Source organism: Monodon monoceros, unplaced genomic scaffold (assembly GCF_005190385.1).
Source record: "Monodon monoceros isolate NGI ecotype Baffin Bay Population unplaced genomic scaffold, NGI_Narwhal_1 Super_Scaffold_7, whole genome shotgun sequence".
Classification (NCBI taxonomy): domain Eukaryota; kingdom Metazoa; phylum Chordata; class Mammalia; order Artiodactyla; family Monodontidae; genus Monodon; species Monodon monoceros.
Window position 1 is genome coordinate 43,439,619 of NW_021703784.1, and position 7,996 is coordinate 43,447,614.

Here is a 7,996-nt window from a genome sequence, read left to right on the forward strand (position 1 = left end):
CATATCATATCATATGATATGTACATATCATATCATATGATATGTACGGGGGCCCTGGCTGAGCTCTGAAGGAAAATCGTTGCTCGTATCGTTCTTTAAATAATCTAGGAAATATTGAAGGACTAAGGACTATAGTTGTGAACTTAACTGGCAATGGGAAGCAGGTCTCACAAGCATGATTAGTTGAGGACAAGCAATGGTTTGAAAAGGGCCTAAGTTTTCAGAGGTGCACGCAGGATTGCCCAGAGACCTCAAGTTACACTGCCCTTCAACTTGCATTTTCTGCTGTGGGAGGTCTGCTTTTTCTATTGCTCTACAAGAGAAAGATCACCATTTCATCCACAGTGGTGGAATTCATTCAAGACGTTGACTAAATCATGGTTCCATCACGGTTCCTTAAGCCATGTAATTAAACTGTTAAGCTATACAAAAAGCAAGTTTCATTGTCTGAAACTTGTTTGTATTGGTGCTAACAGAACATATCATCAAAGTCTGTTGAGCAAATGAGCTCTGGAAAAAAATGGGTTGGGAACTCTGGCTAACCTCCCCAAACACATGCCCAGAAAAGCTACAGTAGTGATGTGCGTGGATGACACCATTGGCCACAAAGCAAAAAATAAGTTTAGCTGGGCCATCTAGCGCAAGCATGGTCCTGACCCTGGTGCCTTAGTGCCTGTGTAAGATTGCTTGCTCTGCCACACGAGCCATGAGGACTTGGGCAGTTTACTTAACCTACCAGTGCTTCTGTTTCCTCATCTGTAAACTGGGGATAATGGGATAAATATCTATCACTGTCTGAACTCTCCCTAAACTCTTGCTATTATAATAAAGGAACCAAAAGGGTTTACACTTTTGAATGACATTTATTTGGTTTAAGGTCAGGACTTACCCCATCCCAAGTGGGTAAACTAACGTAAATTCAGATAATGAAGTTTCCCTGGCCATTCAAACTTGCTCACTGACTTCTGCTCTGACTTCTAAACACTGACCTCAGGAACCGAATAGATTTGGATAGTAAGGGATATGTGTATCTACTTCACAGAGCTCTGAAGGGTTAAACGCCTTCATATATAGAAAGTAGGTACACCAGTGCTTGGAATGTAGTAAGGAGTATATGAATATTACTGTTCAAGTCATCTTTTTCCCAATTCAAATTGTAATCTTTTGCTATGAGGAAGCAGCTCAGATGTATTCTATTAATAAATAAGCTCTACTCTGAGAGGGTACAGGAGGGGCTTTGGAAATTTTTTTTAAAGGGAGAAAAAAACAACAGAAGAACATGGCGCAAAGAAACCCACAGAGAAAAATCTTCGAAAACGTTATGAATTAGGGAGTTGAGTTTGATTTTCTGGTACAGAAGTTTTTACAACCGCACCACATCATTGCCTCTGCTGCTGCCTGTGTGGAAAGAATAAGTGTGAGAGGCGATCAGGTTTAGATTGCTACAGCAGAGATGAAAATCAAGACCCAGCTGACAGCAAGTAACTTTGAAGCAAAAAAAAAAAAAAAAAAGACTAAAGGTTAAGCGAAGGTTGTAACAATTTGATTTTCCTAATCAGGATTTTCCTATCAGGATAAGCATAGCAGATTCACATAACAATAGAGCTGGAAGGTCATCTAGTCCACCTCTGTCATTAAAATAAAAATGGGTTCAGTGAGGTGAAATAACATGCCTGGGGTTCCGGCTAATAAAGATAAATCTAGACCCCAGTGCGTCAAGAACTTTCTACTCTACCTGCTGCCTCCCAATTAAGAAAAATGGGAAAAGAAATATAAATGTTATGAGACAACCTGACCTCATACTGTAAAATCATTTCTAAGATCCTTTCCAGTTCTCAGAAATCCTATTCTGAACTCTTGATGGCAAGTGCTCTGGTTTCGGAGGTTTAATCTAACAGTTTTCCTCTGAATATAGTGATGTTAATATTTATATTTCTTAACTGTAATAAAGATTTATTTTTGGCCTAAAGTTAAGTAGAGACTTCCTGACCAAGACAGGAGAGCTTTAGACATAACAAATTCTTCAGCTCTGATGGGAAGTGCATGGACTGGAAATTGTACGTTGGTTGTGCATTAGTTAGCCATTAGGTCTTAATTTCATTAGCTGTAAAATACGGACTTCATTGAATTGTAGTTCTGATTCAAAGTGGATTTGCCTAAAATCGCCTGGACTGTAAAATAATTGAATCCTCAGCAGACATTAGGGCTGCCCTGCACAATGTCCTCTTGATGACAGCAAACCAAAATTGCAGGAGATAAACTAGCCCTTGGACAGAACATGCAACACATGCCTTTGTTGGTGTCTTCATTTCTCCTTTCAGAAGTCCATTTATCAAGATCCCTTTTCCCCACATGCCTTTGAAGAGCTAGCAGAAGTAAGAAACTTAACCTCTCCTTCTCCGATTTTGAGGATGTGATGCTGATACACTTTGATTTTGAACTTTTGGTCCTAAAAGGCAATTTATAGAATTCAAATTCAATTCTATAGGTAGTTAAATAAGGAAAGACTGTAATAAACTCCAAACCCCCCAAGTTGAGGGGAAAAAAGCAGACTTGTTTCTTCCTCTAATGCAAAAGGTCTAAAGAGATTGAAATCCTAGCAAATCAATTGAAAAGAAATAACTTGGAGAAATAGCCTTCCCCTGGGGAAATGAGGGGAATGCCAGGAAGCTAAGGCTGTGCATTAAAGTAATGATTGAGATGATTTGTTTTTTTCTTGTAATGTATTTTCTGCAGCTTCAAAAGTATTGAATAGTTTCAGGTGAAGTATAAGGTAAATGATAGAAAATGAATACTTTTAGTATCAGATTTTTATACCCCCCATTCTCTCATTTTTGGGGTTTCTGGAGAGCTAAAAGAAAAGCCTGTTTTCCCTGTAGATAACTATTTGTATGCCACCATAAGAAATGCACAGTATTCCCAAGAGTCACAATCCCAGTTCTGTAGACTAAAATTCAGTGAAGTAACAAGGATGGGTCTATGGAGAGAAAGTAAACAAAACAGCGCTGAAGATATCATGAACTCAGATATTTTTGATCCTCCAGGGTCTGTTATTTAGACCATAGTCCAGTTATTGAACATAGATCTCTAGTCTTCAGTGTTCACTTGTTAAAAGGTGATGCCAAGGGCAGCATGGCCAAAGCCAGGGCTGGAGACACGGACACGGCCAGAGCGGGGTGCCAGTGTTGGGAGGCGAGTGGTGGCCGAGGTCTGTCTACGGATTTTGAGCATCTGAGGGTGACCTCTGAATTTAAGCATTCCTTGCTGCTCCCTCACCCTTAAGAAAAAAAAAAAGTTTCAAAGAAGCCGTGAGTGATTATATATTACCTGCCTTGTAAAAAAAGGTTTACAATGGTAAAGGTGCAGTACAAAATAAGTTAGAAATAAGTGAGCAAACTGAAGCAAAAAGGAGAAAAAGGTAAAAAAAATAGGATGCGGCCATGAATAAAGTCTGCACAGAGTCTAGCACATTACCTGATACGTGAGGATCATGCTTCAACAGTGGGTCTGAACCAGAAGTGATTTTTGTCCCTCATGGGACATCCGGCAATGTTTGTAGACATTTGGGTTGTCACACTGGGGGAGGAGACGCACTCCACAATGAAGAATTATCCAGCGCCAAATGTCAACAGTGCCAAGGTGGAGAAAGTCTGCACTACGACATGCCAACTCCTTTATGATTTCTTCCCCACCACCAAATGAATGTGATGGGCTTTGGAGGAGGGAGAGAATTCTGAGGGTATCTCGGAAGCTTCCAGAACTTGAGCTGAACTTTGAAGAATCAAAAGGAGTAGTAAAAGGCAGGGAAGGCCCAGGGAGTGGGGGCACATTGAAGTTGTGAGACAAGGTAAGAGGACTGCCCCTCAGTTTCAAGACAACAGGCTGAGCCCATTGTGTACTAGCCCCACCCAACAGGAACCCAGTGATAAGTTCCAATAGGTACTTATTAAATATATAGTCTTAACTTACAATAAGAATGGGGCTCATTGATGGATCAGAAATTGGATGAATTCTTATTTCAAAAAAGGAGGAGGGCAGCAAATGGGAAGGTAGGATCATAATTGGAGGCCCACATGTGTGAGAAAATTCTGCCATAGAAGATGAATGCACCATCTCAACCCACCAAACATTTGATCAAGATAAGGATAAAAAGAAGAGAGGTTGTAGTATTTTTGCTTACAAAGAGCACTTACTTGGGATTTGAACCCAGGTCTCTACGTTGTAGAACCACAGCTCTTAACTACTCTATACTTCCTCCCTCAAGATGTCCTTCCTGTGTTTCTCCTTGTGGTGTGTTCGTTTTTCAGGTCCTGGTCCGTTTTATTCTTCTTTGTCATTTTGTAGGTAAATATTATACTTGCTCAAGCCCTGAGAGATGCCTTCATCTTAAACCAGGATGAATAAATGAAGGGTGGTCTCAGAGATAGAGGTTAAGTCAAGAGAGGAACGGTGAGAAAGGAATGACACACTGTATCTTAAACATGTTGCATTTCAGCTGACCACTGCAGAAGCAGGGAAAGCTTTTCTTTCAACAAGTGTCTCACCAGAAATGTGATAGCTATTCTCAGGAAGGATTTGCCAAACCTAATATTTAGCAGATTTGCAACAATAGCTCTAAGCTCAAATGGAAGGTATCTTCTGGCAGTGCATCCAGCCCTCCAAGGGAAGGTGGATTATTTTACTTGGAGTGATATGGCAAGGAAGGTATTAAGGACAGTAACTTCTTTCCAGTATAAAATTAATTAATTAATTAAAGAAGAAAGATGACTGAGGCCTTCTCTGCTGTATTCCATGTGTACCTCGGGATGTTGGTAGAAAAGGTATCAATGCAGGATGGGTTCACAGAACACATCTGGGTTCACAGAAAGTTTAAAGTCAATCTGGGCACTCAAGCATTTCTTTCTATATATTTGAACTGCCTGCCTGTTGGGATTTTAAAGTTTGGGATAATAAAAAATAAATTAAACAAGAAATGGCTCCTGCAATTTTTGCATAAATTTTTACTAAATTCAGCTCAGAGTCCTTCAGCATGAAGAATGCTGGCTTTGGCAATCATCCAGAAAACACCTCTTAGGAGGAGCCTCTCTGTTTTTGTTTTGTAGCAACTTTGCACAATTACTGACAGCATTATTTACAGTTATAAGAAGTTGGAAACAACCTAGTGGTCCAAGAAATAGGAAACGTGTCATTTATAGTACACGAGCTTGACAATATATTATACAGTATTAAAAATAACTGTGCCTCCAATATAACATTAAGAAATGTTTATGTTATAATACGTAGAAAAATGATACCGTGTTTTGTTACATAAAAAGCAAATGGACGTGTAAGCACCTTCAAAAGGGCAGGAGGATTATGAATGGATAAAGTTATTTCCTTTATTGGTTTTGTTATAACAGCTATGTTATACATAACAGAAAATGTAATCAAAATTTGCACAGCCAAGAAGTCCTCATCACATAAATATGCTCAGGTCTCTCTGCCCTCATAAAAAGCCACTAACTTTTCATCCTACAGCAAATATCACATTACTTTTTCCTTCTTTCAACAGCTAAGCTTCTTCAAGGGAGCTTTTTTTTTTACCTTCTCTCTTTGTGTTTTCTCCTTAATGTCATGAAATCTGCCTTCCACCAGGTCACTTCATTGAAGTTGTTCACATCAAGGTAAGCAAAAAAACACCTTGTTACTAAAAGCAGTTTTCAGTCTTTTTCTCAGCACTTGATATTTGGTCATGCCTTCCTTAACCTTGCACCTCCCAGCTTTCAGATCTCTATTTCTTTGCAGTTCCCTTTTCAGACTCCTGGTCCCCCACCCATTCCCTAATTTTACTATTCCTCCAGCTTCTATACAATCCTCTTTCCCCATCACTATATATTATCTCAAGTTGAGCTTTTTCACAGTCAGTATATATTATCTATGTGCTGGTGAATCCCAATCTCGCCTCCATCTCCAGAGCTCATGTATTAGTTATCTAATTGTGGCATAACACAATACCCAAAGACCCAGTGGTTTAAACTAACACAAATTTGTTATCTTATAATTGATGTGGGTCTGGAATCCAGGTGCAGTTTCACTGGATTCTGTGCTTCATGGGTCTCTCACAAGGCTGCAATCAAGGTGTCAGCCTATGGTCTTCAGTCTCATCTGAAGGTTCACCTGGGGAAGGCTCACCCAGAAATTGTAGGCAGTATTCAGTTCCTTGCAGATTCTTGGATTAAAGGCCTCAGTTTCTTGCTGGCTGCTGACCAGAGGCTACCCTCAGTGCCTTGCCATATGGGCCTCTCCAATATGAGAGCTTGTTCACCTAAGTGTGCAAGCTGTGATAGCAATAGAGGGAGTGTACTAACAAGGTAGGATTCAAAATCTTTGTAACCTAATCATGGAAGAGATATTCCATGAGATATCCTCAATGTTCCCACATTCTATTGGTCAGAAGCAAATTACTCAAGGACAGAGTATTACAGAAAGCCTGAATAACAAGAGATGGAGATCATTGGGGCCATGATAATGGTGCCTACCATAACTTTAAACCAGATATCTCCCTTCCTACTTGTACCTAGATTTACAAGTCCCATTAGCCAGTGCAAAATGCACAAATCTGAGTACATCATCTTTGTCCCATCCCTGAAGCAAGCTCATTTCCATTCTTTTAGTTATTGGCACCCTCATTCACCCAGTTTCCAAAATCAGAAACCTAGGTATTTTCATTGATTTATTCCCCTTCCTCACCCACGTGATGTTCAATTGGTCATGACCTCCTACCAATTCTAATTTCTAAATAGCTGTTAAATCTGTCTCTCCACACATCTGCCTTAAACTATTCTGCCTTAAACTATCATGATCTATAAATTGTGTCACTGGTATATCCTCCTAACATACCTTTCTACTTCCAGCCTTGCTCTCTCCAATCCTCACCACAGCAAAGTTGACGATGTCACATCTCTGTTTAAAATCTTTAATGGCTTCCCGTAGCTCAGGAATATTTCAAGGTGGACAGGCTAGTAACCTAAAAATGGACATTCAATAAACCTGTGGTGTTCATAATGCAGATTTCAGAAATTTAAACTCAGCAAAATCTTCTTGGTTGGTAGGGATACACAGAAGTTGAGTGACAAATATTACGAGGAAAATAGTTTTCTATTTGAAACTCCAAAGTAGGATGCAAGTGGTTTCGTGTGGTATATCAAATATGGGAGATGTAAGGTCAAAACAGTTGTATCTGTCTGTAGTAACTGCCATCAGTTTTTCTTTAAAATGTTATCTTTTTGGAAGCCAGAATTCCTTGAAGATATTTTCTATCAAATAACAAAGTTCAACCATATAACTTTCCAGGTATTTTCATTTATTAAAAGTTTCATAACAGTTCTCAGAAACTCAGACCTATTTATTCCAACATTTTAATCTCTCAGAGTCTTTGCTAGCTCACAGGATGACAATATAAGAACAGGAAAATGTTCCTGTACAGTCTTGGCAAAGGCAAGGATCTGCACATACAAGATCAGAAGTCTAATTCCTCCCCAGGCCATATTCAATTATAGTTGCTTGGAATTCAGCAATATCATTGTCTGCTTTTAGTAAACCTCCCTCTTTTTCTACTCTGGCCATGCGGCTGGGATGACTAAGAGTGAAAATGGCATTCCTAATCTGTTATAACATGACTGGTTGTTAAATATTTTCCTAATTGTTGTCCCCAGGAGGCAATGATGCCAGTTCTGGAATGTTTATCTTGGAGTCGTCTCTGCAGAAGCAGACCTGATGTGCCAGCTATAAACTGGAGGCCAAACACCTGTGCTTAGTTTAATCTGTGCTGTCCCTATCCTCGAGACATAACTCACGGGATTCCCTAAAATACTCCTCAACCTTAAATTCAGTTGAACTGCATCAATTTCCCAGGCCTGGAAAACAGTTGATACTTGTATTCCCGACAGCCCCATTCAAAAATGAGATAAGAAGAATAACATTTTCATAGAGACATATAGGAAAGAACTATACAAAC